The sequence below is a fragment of the Psittacula echo genome (assembly GCF_963264785.1).
Source record: "Psittacula echo genome assembly, chromosome: 3".
Lineage (NCBI taxonomy): Eukaryota > Metazoa > Chordata > Aves > Psittaciformes > Psittacidae > Psittacula > Psittacula echo.
Genome location: NC_137736.1, coordinates 4,971,397 through 4,995,303, shown reverse-complemented (window position 1 = coordinate 4,995,303; position 23,907 = coordinate 4,971,397).

Sequence of the window (23,907 nt, the reverse complement as noted above, 5' to 3'; positions counted from 1 at the left end):
GCCCCGGGGGAAAATTCCTTCCTGACCCCAGTGCTGGCCATGGGCTACTCCCTGAGCATGTGAGCAAGACCTGCTCCTGGTCCACCCGCTGGTTATGCCTCTGAGGGGACAAGGGGACACTGGCACTGCCTCTTCTTCCTCCATCAGGCGGCCAGCTCTGTCCTGGTGGCAGCGCCGGGCACTCTGGCAGTGGGACAGGGGAGGGCGCTGGACTCACACTGCCCCAGAGCATTGTGATGCTGCGTTGCCGGGTGCTGGCACTATGACCCGGGTGCTGTTAGTTCTCTTTGCATCCTTTTGTATGCTTTTTCTTGTCTTGCTTTTTTTCTGTTTGTGGTGTTGTTGTGTTGTGTTTTTTTTTTTTTTTTTTTTTTTTTTTTTTTTTTTTTTTTTCCTCTCTGTGTGTGTGTGTTTACATCTCTCCAGTCCTTGCACACAGTAATTTCTTTTCTTGTTGCTGCAGCAAGTTCTAATGCATAAAGGCATTGGTTTCATGATCAGAAAATAAATGTTATTTCATGTATGTGAATTCTAGGTCAGAAAGTGTATTTTCAGTATAAACAATTACATTGCAATCAGTTTAACTGTTCTTTCAGCACATGCAGTATTTGAGACTAGATACCAATTCCAGTTTATTAGATTTGGTTGAAGTTGTCTTTATTTCCAAATTATTTACTGATTTGATTGGGACTTCTGAAAGGTTTCGTTTTCCAGTCCCAGTTTTTTCCTCATAATTTGAGGATTTAAGAAACTGATGCATCCTGCTGACAGCCAAACTCAATTTAAGATAGGCAGCAGTTAACTCAGCCTTTGGTGTCTTACTCTGCGCTGCACCAAGAGAGCGACTTATGCTTCCTAGGAGGACTTGATGTCCTTCGAGGGGCAGTACTGAAATCGTGTGTTTCCTGGGTCTGGGCAATTCAGAAGTGCAAATGCACCACTATATTAACTGAACACCTGCGCATGCGAAGGTATGTGCTTTGTCAAAGAATTCAGGTGAATTTGTAGTTTGTTTAAACTAAAGGCATGTGTTTGTTTCCAAATACACTTAGTAATTCTCTTACCCTAATTGTGCTTTGTTTTCCCAGAACAACCTAGACTTCCCTATAGTTCTGTGAATTTCCTTGTGTGTTAACCTTCATGAAGACCAGGATTGTGTTGGTTGTAGTTTGGTTTATATTTGTGTATGATTTTTTGCAGGATGCGTTCTTTTGTTCTTATTTCCAGGCCTAATACAGCTGTGTTTGCACTTTCCTGGCTTGCACTTTCAACCCAGTGATGACAAGTTATAGTGTAGAGGGTACAGATAGAACATCTGCCTATAAGATGCACCACTCTCCTAGGTTTATTAACAAACCAGCTTGTTGAAAGGCCTTCACAACAGCTGCATTATTAGACCCTGTTGGCAAAACCCAGCAGTTTTTTCTTTATGGTAACAGTTTGATTCTTGTCGCATCGAAGCTGAACTTCAGATACGTGGTTGCTTGCAAACTGTTGCACCCATCTGGGCAGCGGGACAGTGTGCAGAATTAGCTGTTGTCTTGCATGTAAATACTTGGGGTTTAACCTCTGCGAAGGTTCCAGGGCAAAAATCTAGGTGCAGACATTTTGTATGGACACATGCAATTTTTGCCAGTGCTAAAAATGGATGGAGTTTCATCTGGGCAAAACTGATTTAAGTTGGTATTTGAATGTAGCCCATTGCCCTATTTGTTCTGTAGTGAATTTTGTGCTGTTTGTTTCTTCCTTGTTCATGGATGGTTTCAGATTAATGTCTGCGGTTCATTTAGCAAGGAGAGTGTGTGTGGATTCTCTTTCTTTTCAAGAGAAATTGCTGTCTGTCAGTACCATGCCCCCTAAAGACAGAGGCTTAACTGTGAAACCTCCTTACAATTATTGCATAATGAATTCCAGCCAGTTCATTAAAAGTGAAAATCACCAAAGAGACCTTTCAGGGCTATGTATGCCGTATGGCTCAGTGTAAGTACAGTGTAATCTGAGCAGGCAGATAAGACCATGTCCCTATGGTAATCTGTCGACACTGTTCAAAGTGTTAAATGAAAAGAGGCTGTATGTAAAATTTCATAAAGCTGCATTGAATGAAGGGTTTAATTTTTGATATGGGCAAAAGTAACTGTTGTCCACAAGTCCATCTGCCTGACTTAGTGCGAAGTGCTTAGTTACCTGAATCCCTCCTCGTGTTTGTGGAAGGTTGAATAAACTTGCAAGAAAATTTTGTCATGTGGCTTGTTTTTTACTATTTATTGTAGAAGATGTTAAAATTTTCCCAATTTTAACCTAATAATTAAAATTTTCACCATCGTATTCACATACTTTTTGCCTGTAAATGACTGAAGAGCTGGATTTTCTATTCGGGCAACTTATAAAACTGTCCATGAGCTTCTCTGTACTGGGCTGAAACACTTCATCTCTCAGGGAATATTCACAGTGCCCAACTTGAGATACTCATCTAGGTTAACTGTCCCTATCTCCTGCATTTCAGAAGGTAAAGGAAGTTGTGTTGCCCTCTTGAAAAATCAAGTTTTTTCTATGCTGGAAGTTGATACTTCAATGATAAGATTATCATGGACAAAACAAAGGAAAAGTAAGACAGTTTAATCTTTGTTCTTGATGGGGGGTGTGTGTATCTTTGAATATGAAATTGAGAATGAAACAACATAATGAAATGTAAGACTAACGGCTGCTCTGGTGAATCGAGTATTCATGCCCATTGCTAGTTCTGAAATGATTTAAACCATGCAGGAAAATAGCCTGCATGCCACTGGTGACGTTTCAGTCAAAGTGTTTGTTCAGGAAGCTATTTCATATTGAAAATAAATAAGCAAAACCTGAGTGAATATTTTGTCTACTGTAAATATGTTTTTCTAAGTCTCTTACAAAGGTGTTTTTCATTATTGCTTTGCCATGGGGCGGGAGGAAGAGACTTTCTGCTGAAAATGTAAATATTTAGACACAAATTATTTATGTTTATATATATGATTATTTATATTTAAATGTTTAGATACAAAAAATGCCTAATGGGAATTGTATATACTGCTTTAGGCCTGAGTCCTAATCTGTACATGCAGTCTCCCTGTATGTCCTTTCCCACCCTCTTGCCTGTCCACGGTCAGGAGCAGTGTACCTGGTCAGGTTGCAAATGGAGCACTGGCGTTTTTGTGTGGTGCAAAACAAGTAGATTCGAAAATGTGGATGGGAAGAATCAAGCCCCAAAATTTGGGGTACAGTAAGAACCAAATGCGTTGTTCTGAAAATTCAAGGGGTTTTTTTGTTTGTTTGGGGTTTTTTTGCTTTTCTTTTTTGTGTGCATGTGTGGTTTTTTTATTTTTTAATATTTTCAAGGAGGCAAAGTGAAGGAAGATGCACAAGAGCTGTGATGGAACATAACTTATAAATTGCTATTAACAGAAATGGTTGTGCTTCTGTCTGGTATGCTTTGGTGGCCCTGTCCCCCAAATAGTATCAGACCTATCTTGGCACAGAGATGATGAGGATGAATTTAAACATCCCCTAACTATACAAAATACTGTTACATTTCACGTTAGTGAGAAGAAGAGGTAATAATGTACTGTTCTGCTTCACATATCCATCTTAGTTCATTCAGATACCAAAGCTCACTTGGGTATCTCATGTCAACACAACTGTACATCCCGGAATCCTTTTCACTATCCTCAGTGGTGTTTGTTTCATTTTAATCCATTTATCATTGATATCTAAATACAATATCTGAACCTTCATTTTGAAAATGGATATTCCTGTGTAGACTTGAGAAGTGGGATTATATTCTTGCAGTTCTGGTAGTTCTTATTTTATCTCTTCCCACTTGAATTAAGTCCTCCTTCTACACAGGTGTTTGGAATTGAGAGCTTATATGAAAACTGTTCACATCAATACGGAGTACAGTGAGAATAATTTCCTTACCTCTTCTGGAAATTAGGCATTATTGATGCTGTTGGCGTTTTCACTGATATGGTATATTTATGCTATGAGTTACTTAGCTGTTGAGTAAAACAAGCTTTTCTCCAGTTCTGATTTTGTAACAGGAGTGTTTGTTTTCAGTCTTCAGGTAGCTTTATAAATACCTTTCCACGATTTAGTACTTGAAAATCTAATTCCTTATTACACCAGTCTTCATGTCTTTAATGTTTCGTGTTCTAGTCCTTTCTTTTGAGTGTTCCTCCCACTTCTGTTTTCTAAGGAATTTCATTGTGGCTCTTGTCCCATGTGCCTAGGTGATTTGTGAATACACTAAATAGCATCATGTGTTTCAGGAACTTTATTAGATGGCTTTTAGTATTGTGAATCTTCACAGGAGCATGAATTGTTTCTTCTTTAACTAATTTGCTATTCACTTTAAGGGTCTTGTACTAACATATATAATTACATTTCAGTGATGAACCTTAGAATATTCTTTTTTCTAAGATAAAAATGTCAGGTTACAGCCAGATTGCAGAGGTTTTGTCTGAAAAGCTGTTCATGTATTTACTACTTTTACCTGTGTTTTTCTTCTTCAATACTTGTTTTTAAAGCTTTTTGGACTACTTAAAATCACACTCGTTTCCCTGTTACCAACTTTTTTGCATTGTTGGTGTTGTTTTAGGCTGGTGCCATGTTTCACTAAATGTATTAAAACCTAATCTTTGGTCTACAATTTTATGTGCTGCTCTGTCTAAATTTGTGGCTTTGGAGTTGCATGGTCAATGTTGTGTTTTGAAGTTCTGCTTGTACATCAGTTTTGGGATTACTTATTTCTATACTTCTCCGTACCCCCTTACCCCTCTTCTCCCCACAGCAGTGTCACTTTTTCCTCCATGTTCAGCATCATCTGCTGTATTGGATGCATTACAGAGCATTTTATTGTGTGGCTTCCATACGTTTTCTGTGATTGATGCTGCTTCATCACTGTGCATGTTTATTTGCCATTTTTACAGCTGAAGTTCAGCTTCATTTTTAATGCAGTCTAACTCAGTCTGACTATGTGCAATTCTAGCTCTATCTCTACTTCATCTTTAAGATGTAATATTCTTTGGTAAGGCCTTTTCTCTCTTACTTTGTGAGATCTCAGCATATCCAAATATTCCATTAGTATTCCATTTCACAAGTGGAGGGCACCCATTACAGGCAGTACTTGCACCTTTTTCTCTTGATGAAATTCAGAGTTTCCTTTGTGCTGTGAAGTTCTTAGTCCAGTACAGAATGGTTTCTCTGCCTTTACCCAAATTTTCCCTTTTGAAACAACGGTTCTTGAGGCAGCCTTTTTTTATGTTCCATTTGAAGTTGATTGAATCAGATTATAATCATTCCAGCTATAGTTGTTCTGTACAATACATTGCAATGTTTAAGTTCTGGTAAGTAATGAGGACATTAAGAATAAATGCAATAAAATGATCAGTTCAAAATGCTACCTTCCAAGAAACCTTTTCATGAAAGCATCTTAGTATGCCAACAATAATTCAAAAGATGGATTTTATTCATTACATTGCTATCAGATACGAATGGTTTGGGTGTTATGAGAGCTATTTTGGCAACAAAAAGATGTATTTTTTGGACTGTGCTCTATTTCTTAAGGGTTTTTTTTTGTAAACAGTTATGTAATTGGGCTTCTGGAAATCCATACATACAGGTAGCCAGTAGTGCAATATTTAGGAAAAAATAAAACCTGTTCATGCAGGAAAAAATAGTGGATGAGATTCCATTCTGACTGTAACCACTGAAATGAGGTCAGGCGGACTTCAGTACAACACATTTCATGGGGGATTTTTTTGCCTAGTAGTAAGTCATGGAGGGCCCAGGGCTGATAAGACATGAATGACTGCTGCTTAGCAGCTCCTTCAGTGGCTGGAATTAAATGCCTTTTGCTGTGCAAAGTCACCACTTGCTCCTGGACTCAGACTCTCTTGGGACATTGACTCACATCCTTGTGTTCCTTCTACTTTGATCGTACAGGTTTGACTGCTGTATTTTGAAAGCACACACATCAACACAGTGTGGTTTTCGTGTACGACTTGCTTTCTCTTCCCCAGCTCCCTCCTTAATTCCTGACCTTCCTCCTTATGACTGACTTTTATGTAAGGAATAAGAAAAGGAATAATGGAAGGCTGTGTAGTATGTGAGGAGAGTGAAGGGCAATGTTGCCTCCTGTGTGTCTGGGACTTGAAAATGCTGAAATGCTTGGGAAGCAGCAGCAGGGGATTTCCCTACTGAATTCATGTTTCATGCTTTTAACTGCAAAACAAATAAATATAGCTACCAACATTGAAATCTTGTCTCTTACGTTTTACATACTGATACATGGATGACTGTGCTAAGCTTTGTAAGAGTGGGTTGTCACCTCTGATCTCTCCTTGAGGATTCTTTATCTTGTCAGTACAGATAAATTGCAGTTTCTCGTGGTAGTTCCGAGATTGCTGTTTGAATCTGGTGTTGCTAAGCCACACACTGCATTCAAATGATGCCTGGTTATCAATGATGCTCACGGGAACAGGCTTTTTACTCTCGAGGCACAGCTTAAAGTTCCTCCATCTCCACAGTGTTTTTCATGACATCTTTCTGATACTTGTGAGACAGTCTTGCCTTTTCAGGTCAATGTAATAAGAACTTGGTCATGACCTTAGGTTGTGGCTGAGGGTTAGTGAGGATATGAGGATATTTTGCCATTTCTGATGCCTTCCATGCGTGCAGCACCCACCTGTCATGTGTATTCTTCAGCTAACTTCCCTGCCTAGTTAGGTGCAGCATCCTCTTCCTCCTGTGTTTTGGAAGACCAGGGAAACGTCATCTGTCTTACATTGGTGAGAATTGGTGTTCACTGAGGTACCCCTTCCCTTACACCACAGAGAGAACATTTTTTCGCTGTGGAGTATACTCCACAGCATAAAGAATAAGTCATATGTGCTGTGTGTAAGGAAGAACTGCAGTATGACAGTGGGCAGGGCTTTTTCCTTTGACTCTTGTGGAGTCTTTGATGTAATACTAGCATAATATTTACTGAATCATTATGATGGGAAAAACCCTGACAGCAGTCTTACAAAAGTCACTGTTAGTTCAGCTTTTATGATTCCAGGGTAATAACTTGAGGTGCAAGGTTCATATAATTGGCTTTTCTGGTTTTGTTTTCTATGTGCAGTGAACAGAGTTGTAAAAGAGATTGTAGTTCACAGGTAGAAAGAAAAAGTAGCTGAAGCACACAGTAATAGTTTGTTAATGTACAGGCTGTGTAAGAATTGTTAGAAATGTTGTCTTCTGCTGAGTAAGAGTTGACAACAGTCAAATGTTTTCTAACAGGGGGAAGGTCAAGGGTGCTGATCAGAATCTGCTTCTGTGAGCTTAGTCTCAGTCCAAGCTAACTGAAACCAGTTTCCCGTGGAACTGAAAATAGGAAGATGTTCAGCAAGTGTATGGGCTTTCTGCCATTTGGATTACTGAGATTGACTCGTGTGTCTTTTTGGTTTTGTTTTTTCCTCTGGTAACCGTTAATTAGGTTTAATTCTTTGGATTTTACTGGGCTCGGTATATCCATCTCTCTCTCTCTCACACACTGTGGAGCCCAGGGCTGGAAACAGGACTCTATGTGTGTCACCAGTACTTGGTAGAGGGGAAGGCTCACCCCTCTCTGTATGGAGTGAAGAGAGATAAAGAATATGGGGGAACGTATTTAAAAATGAAGGCAGGAGGGGGGTGTCACACCCCCAGATGTGTTTCAGAACCATCTGTTTCAGAACTTGGACAAACCACCTTGTCATCCTATTCACCATTAAAAAAGAAGGGGAGGGGAAATAGGGAAGGAAGGAATGACCCTAACATTTTATGATTGGCTTTATTGTGCTACTGCCTCTGAAATACCTGTTCTCTCAGAATTTCTAATCCATTTATCCCTGCAGCCTTTTTGTATGAAAGATACATTAAGTGTATTCTGAGACTGCATAATGATTCCAGATGGATTACTGAAGGCATGCACTAAGCCTGTTTCATGGGGGGAAGCGGGGCTGGCTAATCAGTTTCTTTAAAACCCATTCAGTAACCCCTGGAGTTTCAGTTGCCTTCGGGCACCTGTATGTGACCTCCTGGAGAAACTTCAATATGTTGTGCATTCTGCACCTGGTAATATGTCAGCAAGTTGAGCTTCCGCGACTGACAATGTAACCTCTATTGAATAAAAGTGAGAATGGGTTTTCATTTAACAGGGAAACCATTTTCTTGAAAAGCTTTTTAAACTAACTTTGTTCCTGGCTCTACAGCTGCACAAGAACATCTTGAGCAGTGTAACTGGCCATATTGCCTGCCTGCTGCCTGCCAGCTTTTATTCTCTGTGACATTTGCAGTTTTAATGTTGAACCTCAAAGCTCAGGATCCACCAGGTCTCCAAACTGCTCACCTGAGCCCCGCAAGCAGTTTTACTGTTTCATCTTCTAGTTTTCGAACCAGCAAAGTCTTGGGTTTATTTTTAGGGGAGAAACTATTTGCCTTATTGTTGCTAACTGCATTTTGATGACTGGAAATCATTTAAGTACTGCTCACTTTGCAGATTGATAAGGGGGGAGCAGTTGCTGCGCGTGGCATTCCTAATTACTTCATGTATTGCAGTTCACCACTCTGGAGCTGACCCACTTGCTGTCTGCCTTTCTATTACCTATCACAGTCATCGTTTACACGTTGTACTGTGGCAACCTAACAAGTCCTTGGTGTGCGTGGCTGGGCCGTGCACAGCTGGTGTAACAGAAGATTAAGTTGCCCATACACTAAACAGAATGATTGATAGCTGAAGTTTTCACCTAGCAAAGTGCAGTTTCGTTGCATAATTACAAGAATTATATGCAGCACTAAATCTCTTCCCTGACTGTGAATTGAAGGGTTGTTCTGACTGAGTTATGAAAGAAATTACAAACTAATCTGTGGAAACAACATCTGTTGTACACAGGCAAAAAAAGCTCTTAGAAGAAAGAAAGAGAATTTATTTCCCTCTGTTTGCAGCTTTTTATAAGACAAAGGGAGAAAACGCAGAGTATTACAGTCAGTATCTCTTGTACAACACGTGTTTATGTACACAATCTCATTTGATGGAAAACAAGGAGTTTTGTTTTTAAATATGCCCAGGGACATCAAGCATAGGAAAGATGTATTGCGTAAGATACAAAGAGTGGGAAGCTATTGCAATATCTGTTCAGCACGTGGTCTGTTGAGCTTGTGAGATCTTTGTCATTAAGGTTAGAGATTGGAGGTGAAGTTACTTGATAATTATGCTGCCAGAGACTAGAACTGAAGTGGGGAAGACTGCCTGAGTTCTGGAAATACACCTCTTCCCTTCCATGTAGTGTCCTGGTGCGATTGCCTATTGGAGTAGTCGCAGTACAAGGGCAGGTTCTGTGTATGTGTTTTTACTTACATAAAGATATCAAGGGTGTGGGAGGTCAGGTATCAGTGCTGGCTAAGTTAAAGCTAGGTGGGTTTTCTTACAACTGCAAGTGACATTTGTATTTGTGAATAGAAATGTACCCTTAAGATAGTGCAAAAAATCATCATCAGATTTGAGGAATGCTGCATGAGAGGGGCAGTGGAAAGGGAAGAGTCAAAGGTGGAAACAGTGTTACCAACCCAAGCGATGATTTGGGGTTTTGTGTTTTGAAGTTTTTAATTTATTGTGCTTTTTATTGTGGCAGCCACGAAAATACTCTGGTTTACAAGGGAAAATGAACTCATTTTTGGCCTTGTGAAAGTAAAGCCGGTGATGAAGCATCACCAAAGTACTGACTGAAGGGAGGAATGGTTGCATAATCCAGCCAAGGTGCATAAGCACCAGAAGTGTAGAGTGGGTTAAGAGTGATGGGGTCAGGGATCCCGGTTGTGGCTGTGATGCATAGGTGCTAGCTCAGTTAAAATACTTGCATATTTGTATGTCCTTAGAGTCATCTTTTGCTGCTTTTTCTTTTTATAGCCTATTATCTGGCCTATTTAGCTGAACATGATTTTGCTTCTGCAAACAGTTAGGTTTACTGTTCTGTGCCCACCATTAATTACAGACATAAATGTCATCATTTGCATATACGGTCTGTGAGTGTGATCAGGTACTGTTACTACTACTGGTAAATGAACTTAATTATAGCTTTAACAATGCGGGATCTTTTAGAAAGCAGGAACAGCAACCTTTACAAGTAATACTGTGCCTTCAGGTACAAGCCTGGTACAAATTCTAGTGTTAGGAATGAAGAACTGAAGTCATGAGAAGCTGTGGAAGTGTGCTCTGTGGCGTCTTGTCTCATCTGGGGAAATAGTGAAAACTTCTCTAGGTGTTACTAAATAATAGTAAGGATAATTAAAAAGGGACAAAAACTGGCATCAGATAACGTGATTCTTTATTTTTCCTCTCATCAACAGCAGCCTTGAGAGAGTTTGCTGTTAGAAGTTTGCTGGTTGCAGTTCTCAGGACTACTCCTTCCTCTGATTTGTGTGAAGACAATATAGGTGAGTACAGTCAGACTTGAAAGAGCTCTGCACATTTGCAAGTATCATTTACAGAAAGATATACTTTGGCAGCAAGTAAAATTGCTGCCTCCCTCCAGTAGGGATGTCTCAAGTGTACATTTAAGGTGTATTGTAAGTTATTCCTTTAATGCTGTAATGTGTTTGACATGCTTCTCCCACCCCAGTCTCTGAAATAAGTATTCAAAGAGCAAGAGGGACAGTCTGCAGTGGTTTTCTCTCCATGTTTCTTCCCGTTTTGCTGTGTATGTGTACTGTTGGGACTGACAAGTTACAAGTGCCACTATGACATTGAAAGTCTATTTTTTCAATAGAAAAAACAGCTTCCAATAAGTTTACTATCTCTTTGCCAGGTGTATTTGCAGGCATATTGGTAGGGCATTACCCAGCCTTAGCATGAAGGTCTCGTTCAGCTTTGCAGGTAGTGCAGCTCTTTAGGACTGGGCAGTAGCACTTCTCCACATTGTCAGTCTGTGGGATAGGAAGAAAAAGTTAAATCCTACTTAACACAAATATATCCTTTGTTTCTAGCAAGTTGGAGGAGAGGGTGTTACTGAGCAATGGTACTAGGTGCTGAAATAAGAACACTCCAACGGTATTTTTTGTAAGGGCGCTACATCACTTAAAATAATAAAAGCAAAACTCTAAAGAAACCACAACCCAACCAAAACCACTTACTGAAGTGGCAGAGAAAGCTAATAGCCTTTCACCATTACCATTATTCTGTGGAAGCCATGCTCTGTGTGAGCTCTGGGAGAGGCTGCCTGACTGGCCGCACCGCCTTGTTGCAGCTCTTTGGGTTGGCTGATATGTGTGTGGGGAAGGCTGTACTAGGTACCCTAGGTTTTGCTTTTTAGCCTGTGTCAGATGCTGTGAAGAGAGTCTTTTTGTCCTCTGCTGCTCTGAAAACCACGTGCATGCTTGATCTGACAAGTGTAAGGTGAAGTTTTGGGTTGGTTCTCATGTAATTTTGAAAGGTCTGTGGGCAGTAGAACCAGTGCAACTTGATTTGCTATGGGTTGGTCACATAGCAACAGGTCAGATGGTCAGAGGCAGATGATCCCTGTCAAACCAAGGAAAGCTTGAAATGCAGGAGAACATGTTTACTTGTACTACTGTCAGTAACAACATCAAGACACACTCCATTTTACTAAGGTAAATCATAATTGCTGATTCATACGGTACTAACAAAATTCACATCCTAGCAGGACCCTTGATTTTTGACTGAAGAGAATATAATACTTATTTTGCACTAAAATATACATAGAATTATTAAAAATATAATGTGACAATTATAAAATTTAGAAGTATTTTGTGTTTCTCCACCATTCTGGTTTTGTGCTTCATTGTCCATGTGTGCAGTTTCTCATGTTACATAGTGACCTGTTAATGTTTAATTTCCAGTTGGACACATTGGAAGATGTAGGAATCTGCTGTGATTAACTCTACATCATGTTATAACTGTCATCCTCTTAAGTGTTTCTTTTCCAGATCTTATTATAGCTGCAGAGGGGATATAACTATAATATTTTTCAGGCTTTATTGTATGTTGGAATATCATAAGCTAAGGAACTAAATAAGGAATAGAAGTTCAAAGATACTTTTAATATACATAAATTTCCAGTTTGTGTGAAGAATCTGAACTGAAGCATGTAATCCACTGTGAGTTGTGTATTAATCCTGTGGAATTTGCCTGATATTTAAATGAACAAACACACCACTAAGAACTTTCTTTTGCTGCTACAGGGCCACAATGATCTTGCAGCTTGCACAGGGAGGTGGGGGGAAAAAAGATGCTCCATCCTGGTCTGATACCCTGCTGCAGTTATAATTTTTTTTAAACTCTTACATAATATATTCATGAAAGATGTTAGAGTAAAGGCAGTAAATACTGATACTGCAGTAAACATGATGCAGTTTTGCCTGCCATTACCTGCAAAGACTGAACATCTAAATATGGCAATATTCTTTAATGTAGTACTGTCAGGTACTGGAATTAAACTCTATTGCACTGGAGATTTTCCACTGTACTTTCTGTTTAAAGAAATTCATACAGTTAAAATGAGTTACAGTGAGTTCTTTATCTCCCACAAATTCAAGGCGTAACATTTTTAGTGTGAGGAATGTGGAGTAATAGGTTTATACTCTGAATTAGCTAAGGGCCACATCCAAAGGTACAGTAATTATGGACCCTGCTACCTACGCTTGAAACAAAATATGGTTTAAGTATCAGTATTAATTGTGCTTGATAGTAAGAGAAGAGGCACTGTGATCAGATCAGAAGCCAGTGGTGTGGGTCAAGGGATCAGGATCTAGCTAATTTTGTTTCCTTTGGGCTTGCCTTTGCCTTTGTGTCACAGGAGGCTTCTGGCACAAGCCTGCTCCCGGTGGTTCTTGATCCCTCTCATGATGGAGCTGGATGGCAGGTCCCAGGGGTACTGGGAACCCCAAAGCAGCTGGGATAAATGGTGCTGCCAGAGCGGGAGCTCTGCGCACCACTGCGTTCCTTCCATCTGATACGTTTCTTACCATCCATTTCTTCCTTGTTATTTACAAACAAATTTTATGGACCTTTTGCATTTTAGAGAGGAACATCTGCGGTCTCAAGTACCTGCTGTATTTTAGAGCATTATCAGCAAAGTGAAAAATGGGTTTTTTCAGAGATGCTGAGAATAAAACAGTTGTGATCGTTGGAATATTCCTCCCTGCAATTTTTAACCAAAATGTAGTAGCAGGAAAACCCTTGTAATTTCTTTTCAGAACTGTATCTCTGATATACATGACCAGTACATTTCATTTAAGAAGTCAGTAGTTTTGATTTGTTAGCGGAAGGACTTGAAGAGGGAAAATGTTCAACTTACAATGGCAGGGAGAAGGGGAGGAGATCCTTCCAAATGACTCAGTGTGAGGAAAAGAGATTGAGCTTTCTTCCAGTGGGACTGTTGTTATTCAACCAGAAATGGTCTGTTTGCCCTCTTGTAGCCCTGGTAAGTTCTTTGGGAGCTCACAGAATTTAAAGGCATCCCTTCCAAAGTACAGTTCTTGATGGAAATAGGGGAGCTCTTGTAATGGTTTTAAACTGAATTCATCCAGAGAGCTTTGGCATTTCCAGTGATTCCCCATCTGAAACCAAAATGCAAAACAAGAAGTCTGTGATCCATAGCTGATGCAAGTACTTTGTATTTGTTGCTATTCACAGGGAATTAATCAAAAGTTCAGAAAGAACAGTGAACGTGAGATTTGAGTTTCTTTAATGAAAGGGGTTAACACTTGCTGGTTTTCTCTTGAGACTTCTACTTTGGGTTTTTACAATGAAATGTGTGCAACCTCATCCTGATTTCAAAGGTCTTTAATTAGAAACCATGGTTTTGACCAGAAAAGTTTGCTGGAAATTATCTGGGAAACTTGTGGAACCTTCTGTGCCTGCCAGAAGTCCACATGGATTACAACCTGGAATTCAGATTCACTGAGTATGTTAGTATTCCTTGTGTATGCATCTTTGACTACCCTATCTGAATTCCCAGTTAGTGTGAAGGAAGTAATGCCTTGCCTCACTCATGGCCTTGTTTAAGAAGCTGCCCATACCTGCAACAGGATTAGAGAGAAGTCTGAGACGCTGTTTTAGAGCAGGCAGTTGCTATAGAGTGTAAAAGTTACTTTTTGATACCTATTCCTATGAAATCATGTGTGTTTTACTACTGCTAAAACCACCAGGGCCTGGAAAATGAGCTTTAAAGAGTTCTGTTATCTTTAATCTGCGTTCTGTGTTGCTTCATTCTCTGGAAGCTGCCTCCTTGCAGAGGCTGTCTGCAGTTGTAATAAATTTTTAAGTTTAAAACTAAAATACCTGCAAAAAACCCTCCCAACCTGTTGCCAAGAATGATAACAGAGAATACAACCCATGTGAAATGGGTTTGTGGTTGAACATGACTAAGAATGAAATCAGCCTTTAACCTGCCCGCAGAACTTCATAAGGGCAAAGCCACTCCTGATGTGCGCAGAGGAAGAGTTTGCACTTTTTGTCTGAGCAGTGGTGTGAATGTGAATTGAAGATCCATATTTATTTGGAAGGAAATCTGGTTAACCAGCCCTTGATAGGCATTTCTAATCTCCTTCCTTAACTTCTGTATGGTTCTGAGCTTTGTCTTTTTAATGAAAGAACCAGAAACCAAACCCAGATTTGTACTGTGGTTTTCAGGCATGCACAGGTGATGCTCCAGTGGTGGTCTTGGTCAGAGGGCAAAGAAGGGGAAAAAGGAGAAGGCAAGGGAACATTTACATAGGATTATTGTCTAAACTGGCCTGTGAAATGTAACTGGATTGTGTTTGTAACCACAGGATGCTGGATGAAAGTTAACTTGTGTGGAGGTCACTGAAGCTTCTGCTTTTCACTCTCTGGCTCCTTTGCAGGGTTTCCCAGGTGGATTACTTTGGGTGTGGGGGGGGACTTGTGAGAATGTGGACTCCCACTTAGAGTGCAGACTGTGTATTCCTCTTCACAGGAGGCTCTGAAATGATGAGTGCGCAGGCAGGGAAATGCATCTGTCTGGGTTGGGTATTAAATGGTTACCAGCTGAGCAGCTGGTAACTGCTTTCTTATCCTCTTCTGTCATCTTTGCCCCTCCAGCATTCAAAATTGTCGCTTGTCAGAACTTCTTCTGTGCAGATAAATAACAAGTTACTCAATTCTTTTTGAACTTTTTTAATATACCTTTTAATACATGAGTTAAATCTGTGTTCTCTAGGTGCTGCTTTGATGAAATAAGTAAACTATAAGTTGTAGTGCAAGTTTATAGCAGATTTAACATGGGTGATTGGTTTGGTGAGGGCTAGGGTGGGCTGGTGGGGGTCGGTGGGCCATGCACCTCAGGTACAAGTTTGCTGTGCTGCGAGGGCTGGAGGGAGCTGGGGCTCACAGTGATCCTTGCTGTCATTAGGGGTGGAGCCTTGGAGCATTGAGCGGGGGGCTTGTGGAGTCTCCCCAGGAAACCTCTCCCATGTGAGGTCTGGCCTCGGAGGACTTCTGCACAGTTGTGTTGGAATACTTGTGCTGCCTGTGCTGCAAAGAAGGAAAATAGGAAACCACAGACAAGCCAACTTTCTCTTCCATGTAGGTAGATGGTAGTTCAAGTAACTAAATTGCGATTTGTGGTTAAAGAAGTCCTAACTTTATTAGAGAAATTTATTCAATCTTTATTAGCTTTTATTCTGCCTTGATTGGTTTTTTTTATCTCTTGCTATATATGGTAAGGAACAGAACTGATTTTCACTTAATCTCAACATAAAGAAGTAAGTTTTTTTTACAGTAAGAAAATCAACGACTGGAACAACTTCCCCGTGAATGTGGTAGAGTCTTCGTCACGGGGGGTTTTCAAGGCATGACTGGACAGGGTGTCAGATAATGTCATTGGCACTTCCTTTCCCGTGAAAAGCTATATGAGATGGTTTTTCAAGGTCTCTTCCAACCTGGGCTGTCCTGTGATTTGTGATGGATATTCATCAATGTATAGGGATTTTGGATAAAACTCTTAGAGCACCCATTCACAGCCTGCATGAACTTTTATCTTGGGCTTTACTGTAGTGATTCCACTTGAATAGAAGCTGTTTGCTGCCTTTGATACGCGGATAGATTCCACAACTCGTTAAAGTTGTAAAGTAGGTATGTTTTATTTAGCACTGAGATGTACGGGGGATTATTCCTTCAAAGGCATGTGTACTTTTTTTTTGTCATTTAGTTTATTTATATTATATATAATGATTATATGTATATGAGATTGTTTCACGTCTAATATATATGCAAAATCTATTTCCATCTAGTATTATAATTAGTTTTCTGGCATTCGTCCCATTGATGCACTTGTGCAGTGCCTTTTGGTGGTGGTCGTTAGGGGTTGTGAGGATGAAGGCCTGTAGTTTCTCTTCATCACTGCGAGTAACTTCTTGCTTTCACGCAGACTCAGCAGGGTTTATATATAATTCTGTCTAGTAGCTGTAACTCCTATAATTTTGTTTCACAATTTTAGCAACTTTAACTCCTACAGTTCTGTTTCATTTAGCATAATGACTGCTTAAGTAAGCAGGCATAATGTTAACCCTTTATTTTCAGGTATCACCTTTCTATGTTGCTTTGATTGTTGTACTGTTGATGTTTAAAAAGCGTAGTGGGTTGACGTTCCATGTCTGTTCCGTTAGCGCTTACCTGTATGTTAAAGCTTCAGAAGTTTCTTGAAAAGATTAAGGGCTCAATCCTGCAGATGCTTACCCGATAAGTTTTATTTAATTCAATCGAACCTTACTCTCTGGAGAAGGCGCTACTCATCTGGGGTCTGTGCTTTCAGAGAGCTTCCAATATCTTTGAGAATTACAGCGCTGAATCATTTTCTAATTTAGCAGACAGGAAAACCTTCAAATGTCTGAGAAACCTTCCAAGGGTTTCGTGGTGATGAAGTTTAGAAGTGGCCACGGTATCTCGTGAGGAGACAGCGTCTTGTTGAAGGGCAAATGGAGAACAGAAATTCTGCTGAAGCAGCAAGAGAGAATGCTTCAGGGAAATGATAGGACGTTTTGATTAAACCTGCTGAAGAACAAATTTCTCTTGCTAAAGGGAGGTTGAGAGGAATTGTTTCAGCTCAGTGGTGTTCCCCTCCTCCCTTTGGCTTCTCCGAGTAACTGAAGTGTATAGAAGGTTTTTAATTTTCTTTCCAGATTTATGTGTCTGTAACCTAATTAAAGCATCACCTCTGTGCTGCGTTTAGCAATAGCTTCTATACACAGAGGATGATGGAATTTTTTAGCTAACGATGATATAAGAAATTACATTCTGCATGCTACTCTTCTACTTTATAACCTCCATCATCAGTATTTCTAATGCTCTGCTTGGAAATGGTATTTTTTAAAAGAGCATTTGGACAGTGGTTGTGTTAAAACCTGTTTGTTCTGTCCTAACAATGGGTTGTCCCAATCAAAATTCATGTGTCGCAGTGCTAGCCAGCATGGACACGAAATGGAAAGGTGATTCTACCCCATATGTGCCAAAGGTTCTTTTCCACAGAACACTAGCACTTGAAAAATGTCCTAGTAGTTCAGATCAGTGATGTTCTTTGAAAGATGTAGTAGTGGAGGATGATCTGTTCTCCTCTTCTGTGGCAAATAAATCTTGTCTGCTAAAATCTAAGAATACCAGGGACAAGTTGTCCAGCATCTCAAGTGCTGTGTTGCATCAGTGCGAACGGAGATTCAGGTTGGAAGTGGGAAGGGAAATAGATAAGAAAACCAAGATTTTACATTTGGCCTTGCCCAAAGTGCAAACATCTGTTTGAATTTAACTTTTGCTCCATTATTATTACTTAGTGACTGCTGTTTTTCTTTCTCCTGGGAGCTGATGCATCTATCTCCAGGAGAGGCAGTTTATTAATAAGATGCTATTTTATTAGACTTCAGTAGTACTTCATAAAACAACTCAAATTGCTTCAGAAATATTTATTGAACTCTGAAGCCCCCAGCTATGAAAACAAGTTCTCACTGGTATATTGGAATCATTGAAATACATCAAGTACTTGGGGTTTAATAGCTCATCTAGTACAAATAAAAACTCCAAATATAGTAGAAGACGAAATATTAAGCAGTAATAAGTTTTTGATGTTGCTTTTTCATCATGCCATGTGAGAAAGTCTAGTGGTTTTGGAAGGGTAAGTGAACATTCAAACCAAACCCCATTTGTTTAAGTAGTACAAGTCCTTCCAGATTAATGTAGAAACTGATGGTCAGGTAAGAATGCTTTCTGTGTATTAGATGCACAGCCTGAAAATGGACAATCATCAGTCTTCTGCAGAGAAGAGTTAACTTCTTCCACTTTCTTTTCTCCCCCACTCCCATTTTGCTAAGAGAGTTTAGTCTTACACTTAAAGCAGTTGGTAGGGACTTAGGAATCTTGATTTTTATTTCCAGCTCTGTTGGAGATTGTAAGTGCAATGCTGAGTGATTGTGTAATTCTCTTTTAAATACAAGTTCTTTGATGCTTTTCCACAACTATGCAAATTATGGTTGTCTGGTTTGCGTGTTGTCTGCCTTTTTCCTTCTTGTTGCTGTAGGTAAAGTTAAGGCTCAAACTTTAGTCTGATTTCTTTAGATCTTCTTATAAAACTATTTTCTCTCTTTAATAAAAACGTACTGTGGCCATAAATATATTGGTAACATTTGGCTTTTCTAAACAGAAAATGTCTCTCCACAACATCCTCATCATTCAGAGGCAGGATTTTAAATGCCCTAGTTTCTAGACAGGAGCCTAACAGAAGCAGCTTTGCGAACACAAAAAGCAAGTTACAGATCTGGTATTTTTTGGGTATATCCGAAAAATCTAGGGAGTGCAACAGAAGTATTCTTAACTTTAGGGTTAAGTTCCATCATCTTGTTTACATATTCAGTGTGATATGAAACATGGCATTTATACTGTAGCTTACTGATTTGCAAAAATACTTGACTTCTTCCTTTCCTGAGAGGAACTATCTATACATAAAATGCATATATAAAACGTGTAGATAGATGGGTATAAATATGCGTCTTAGCTTTGGAGATAAACTTGTAAAGAAAAATGGGTATATGGGCATCAACAAATGTTGCAGTCAGACCTGAGAGAAGTGCATAAAACTTTAACTTCCTGTCTTCTATTTAACATTGAGAATTCCGTGCACTAGTTGGGTCAATTCAGATACTTTAGTGTTTGATGAATTACCCTTTCCCTTTGGGAAGGTAATATACCACAAATAGCAAGTAATTTTTTCATGTTGACAAATGGCACATTTAAAGGAAAGAAGAAAACCCCATGCAATCACATTTCTTTAGTGAACCTCTGCTGTTGTCTTTCCTGTTCTATGCATTGATGTTGGCTGCCTTTTTTTACTTGCTTAGAGTGTATATGGATAAGCCCCAGGAGGAAAGTGATGGACTCAGAATTGTTTTGGTGGTAACAATTCATGGAGCACAGCTAAGACTGTTGGTCTGAGCTATTTTTTCGTGTTTACTGTGGTAGCTAGCTACAGGCTGCCAAATGTAAAGGTTGTTATATTTGAGTAGATAATGTTGTTAAAGCCCTTGGAAGATTAGAAAAGTGTTATCTAAAGGTTAAATTGTGTTTTGATGGGAGAGAATAATGCAAATTGCATTCCCTTGCTTCTTCTACCACCGCTTGCTCTGCTTCGTCTAAGACAGGGTGCTATTGCATGTGTGTACTCACTCAGCCCTGGCCAGAGGCCCTGAACAGGTAGCTGTCAGGTAACCTGCCTTTCCTTTTGTACTGCTTAGAGAGTGCTGTGTCATGCACCCACGCAGGTCTCTGCTATATTGACTGTGTCTGAAAAGTGCCTTGAGATGTCTTGATGTATCATTGCTTTGGTTATAGGAGTGGGTTTCTCTTTCTCCTGCCGTTGTAGTGCATGCTCATTTGAAAAGGAAGCAGGAAGGAAAAGCATCTTGGCCTCAGTGACATGAATGGTGCTGCTGCTTTGCCCAGGCTTTCATGCTGTGCCTCTGGGAAGTGGGTTTTGGCTGGACAATTCCCCAGCAGCACCCTGTAGCAACAGCCCTGGAAAGTCAGCTGCATAAGAGTTATTTCATAGGGCTTTGATTGATAGTCTCAAATCCAAGCTTCTGGTGAGGGTGCAACCCTTGAGTGCCCTTGAGCATCCAGTTCTGTGATTTTTCCCTCCTTTTTCCTTTTACTTTACTGCTGAGACTCCACTGAGCTTTCATGTAATGAAGATGCTTTTGACTAAGGGCTGTAGGGATGAGACTTGAGCTATACACAACTCAGAACAGCAAATATAAAAGAAAGAAGAAAAGCAAAGTCTGCAGTTTTCTCAGCCACACAATTGCTGCATAATGTTGTATGTTTTTATAATGTGGCCAGCATTCAACTCCAAGAGATCTCCTACTGTGTTATAAGTTGCTACTGTATTTCTTAAAACTGAGAAATGGCTGCTTTGCAGGTGCAGAGATGTAACCAATGGTGGAAAACGTTGATCTGGCCAACAGTGTAGTCAGAGATGCATAAAGGATGGAAACTCCTGTGTAAGTTTTCAAGATTTTCAAGATTTTGAGAACTACTTTCAGCTGGGGAACTAAAAGTTGAAAAATACTTTTCATGAAGGCAAATTCCACAATAACTTCCTAAGGATCGATCAGAATTGCAGTCATAGCGTTTCTCTTTTATAAAGGGAGGCCTACAAGAAAAGAGTATGTGTTCTGAAACCTCAAAGTTGGGAGCTTGACACTGAGTACAGTTTCCAATTTTATTGCAGAACAGAGGAGAGGTGGAAGTAGATGTTGTTTTTCTTTTGGACTAGTTCTATTAAAGTTTCCCTGATTTACCTCTAATCATAACTGTCCAATGATCCTGATGATAACTATATTGCTGATCCTTATTATAATAGAGTATACAGATTTCAATTAAGATAAAAGTCCATCTCATTGTTTTAGTTCCGTTCTCTTTAGGGAGCATTTCTTTGTTTATGTTCTTAAGTAGTGAATGATGGAGAGATAACAGACATGGACATTAATTGACATGTCAAAGGTTTTACAGCAGGTCAGCAATTAGATAAAACATATTCTGAATGATGATACAGATTTCTGTCTACATTAGACCACAAATCTCTGCCAAATGTGCCTGCAAGCCTAGCAGAAAGATACTTAATGCACTAAATCTTTCAGTTGATGTAGTCATGATTTCTTTTTAAATCATTATTCCAAATGAGGCACAATTCCATGGGCAATTCTTTCTGTAGTTAATAATGTACTAAGCAGCCGTTGTGATACCCTGTGCTGCACATTGCTGTTCTGCTGCACAGCTTTGGAAATAATAAAACCACTGAATTTCCAGGAGAGAAGAAGAAAATCAACACAGCATTTCAAGCCATTTAGTGCTTTGTTCTATTGTAAAATCTGAGTATGGTTCATTCATTAGAGTGATTATTTTGTTGAGTTAAAAAATGAAACCAAGTATAGAATTCTATTATTCCCCCACCAAACAGGCGTTTTCTCTTTCTTTAATCATGCTCCCACTTCCTGCTGCATTACCTTGGTTTCTGAGTGCCAGCATGCATGTTACCTAGAGCTGTATATGCTAATACTTGGGGCAGGGTGAGAGTTTTATGTTATTGTTTTATAAATGCAATGATGTTGTGTAATTTAACCTGTTTCAGGCATTCTCCTGGGTGCCAGCATTAAAAGCTGTTACAATTTGCAATGCTGGGAAAATGGGCTGATAGGAATTTCATGCAGAGTTGGTCCATGGGTGGGCAAGAAAGATGGTCGTGGTGCTGGGGTGGGTGATGTATGAACTGGGACTGAGAGTGCTGGGTTTGTTCCATCTTCAGCAAAGAAAACAGAGGGTTGAATTTTGTGGCTGTCTACATCTATCTGAACAGAGGATATAGAAAAGACGGTCCTTTTTTTGTGCAATAGAAAGAAAAGAGGTAGTGGACACGATTTACAAAAAGGACAGTTCCAGTCAGATACCTGCCCTGTTTTGAGCAGGGAGTTGGTACAGGTGATGACGAGAGGTCCCTTCCAACATAAAATAGTTTGTGAGTCTATAAATTTATCAGGCTTTCTGTTGTTGACAGCTGAAAGAGGTTTACAATAGCAGGTAAGTCTCAGCACCCACGTCCTTAAATTGTTTGGATTTGCCACTGAGTGATTTTTCTTAGTTTATGCCTTGTATTATCAGTTTGTGAAATACTCTGCAAATAAAGCTTACCCACAGGGGTACTGAGATTTAATCAGTGTTTGTCAAATGCTTTGGAATCCTCTAAGGAAATACATTATTTCTACATTTCCCCTAAAGACTCTTTCCATTTATTACGTGGCTATATACAGTGTTTTTCCATTGTTACTAGTTTATGAATACAGTAATGACAGGTGGGTCTTTTTTCAGGACAGAAGAAACTCAAAGTGGGTCACACATGAGTTGTTGACAAAGGTTGCCTTTAATTTGTACTGTAAAAGTAAAGATGGTGATGAGCAGGTGTGTTTTTTAAGGGCTGTTGCATCATATATTCTGATACTGGGGTAGAAAGACACTTCTGGCATGATGATTCTAATTCAAGCATATGAAAAATGAGCAGCCATGAGTTCCAGGTTGAGCAAACTCCAGAGCAATGTCACAGACATTTTTATGAATCTCTTCAAGTTTAAGTCTAGGTATTTTCTCATTTAAATATTAGCTTGTTTAACAACTGCATTTGGAGTTTAGTAAGACACTTTGCCCTTAACGTGAACTGAAAATAGGTATTGCAAAGGTAACGGCATCTTAACTGCAGTTTATTTTTCACTGATGGCACTTGCCAAGGTGGCACATCAGCATAGGTGTAGTTGCTACAGCATGCTCCATTATTGTAAAAGCAGCAAAGAGTCAGGCTTAAACATATCGGCCACATTTCGTATGGTGATGGGGTGCTTTACATAGCAGATGATTTCTTGAGAGCTGTGAAGACCATTTTATGCAAGCTGAGTTTGGATGCTGCAGACACCTCCACACTGCTGTTGTGGTGAGAACATCGAAGGGTTGGAGGAAAGCCTCGAAAGAGTCTGTCAGGGGCTGATTTGTGAAAGCAGATAAACACAAGTGGGTAGAGGTTGTGCTGCTTGGCTAAATGATAGCAGTGAGCCCAGCTGAATTAAATGGCATTTGTCACTTAAAGTGCTTACGAGTATCACAATGGAGACAACAGTGCATGGTTAAGGGAGTGAGAACACCAGATTACTTGTCTTTTCCAACCTAGTTGAGTCTGTGATTCTTATGATTCTATTAAATATTTAATAGAAATGGCAAACTCCCTCTAACCTTAGTCGTTTGCAACTGTAAAATAAGATGGGATTGTGAAGTTCATATAATCTAATTTAGACATCAGGAGTGTGTATGTTTAATTGTTAGTTCTTCACTGTTAGGGTGGTGAGGCACTGGAATGGGTTGCCCAGGGAAGTTGTGAATGCTCCATCCCTGGTGGTGTTCAAGTCCAGGTTGGACAGAGCCTTGGGTGGCATGGTTTAGTGTGAGGTGTCCCTGCCCATGGCAGGGGGTTGGAACTGGATGATCTTAAGGTCCTTTCCAACCCTAACTATTCTATGATTCTGGACTGATCACTTGTAGCTCCTTTATATTCTCTGGAAACAGCTTATTTGTGTCCTTTTTAGATGTTAAAATTTGAAAAATTGCACCTGAGATGCCACTGACTATTGAAGAGATCTCTGCTGAAGCGCGGAAGCAGCTGGGGTGGCCAGTTCTGATGCAGACATCCACATTTATCCGGATGAATTGCACTATTAGTCATAGTCTTGTGAGGATAAAAACTAGAAATCTGCTTCAGAGCTTATGCTTAATTCTGACACTCTGCCCTAACAATAGACTGGGTTTCC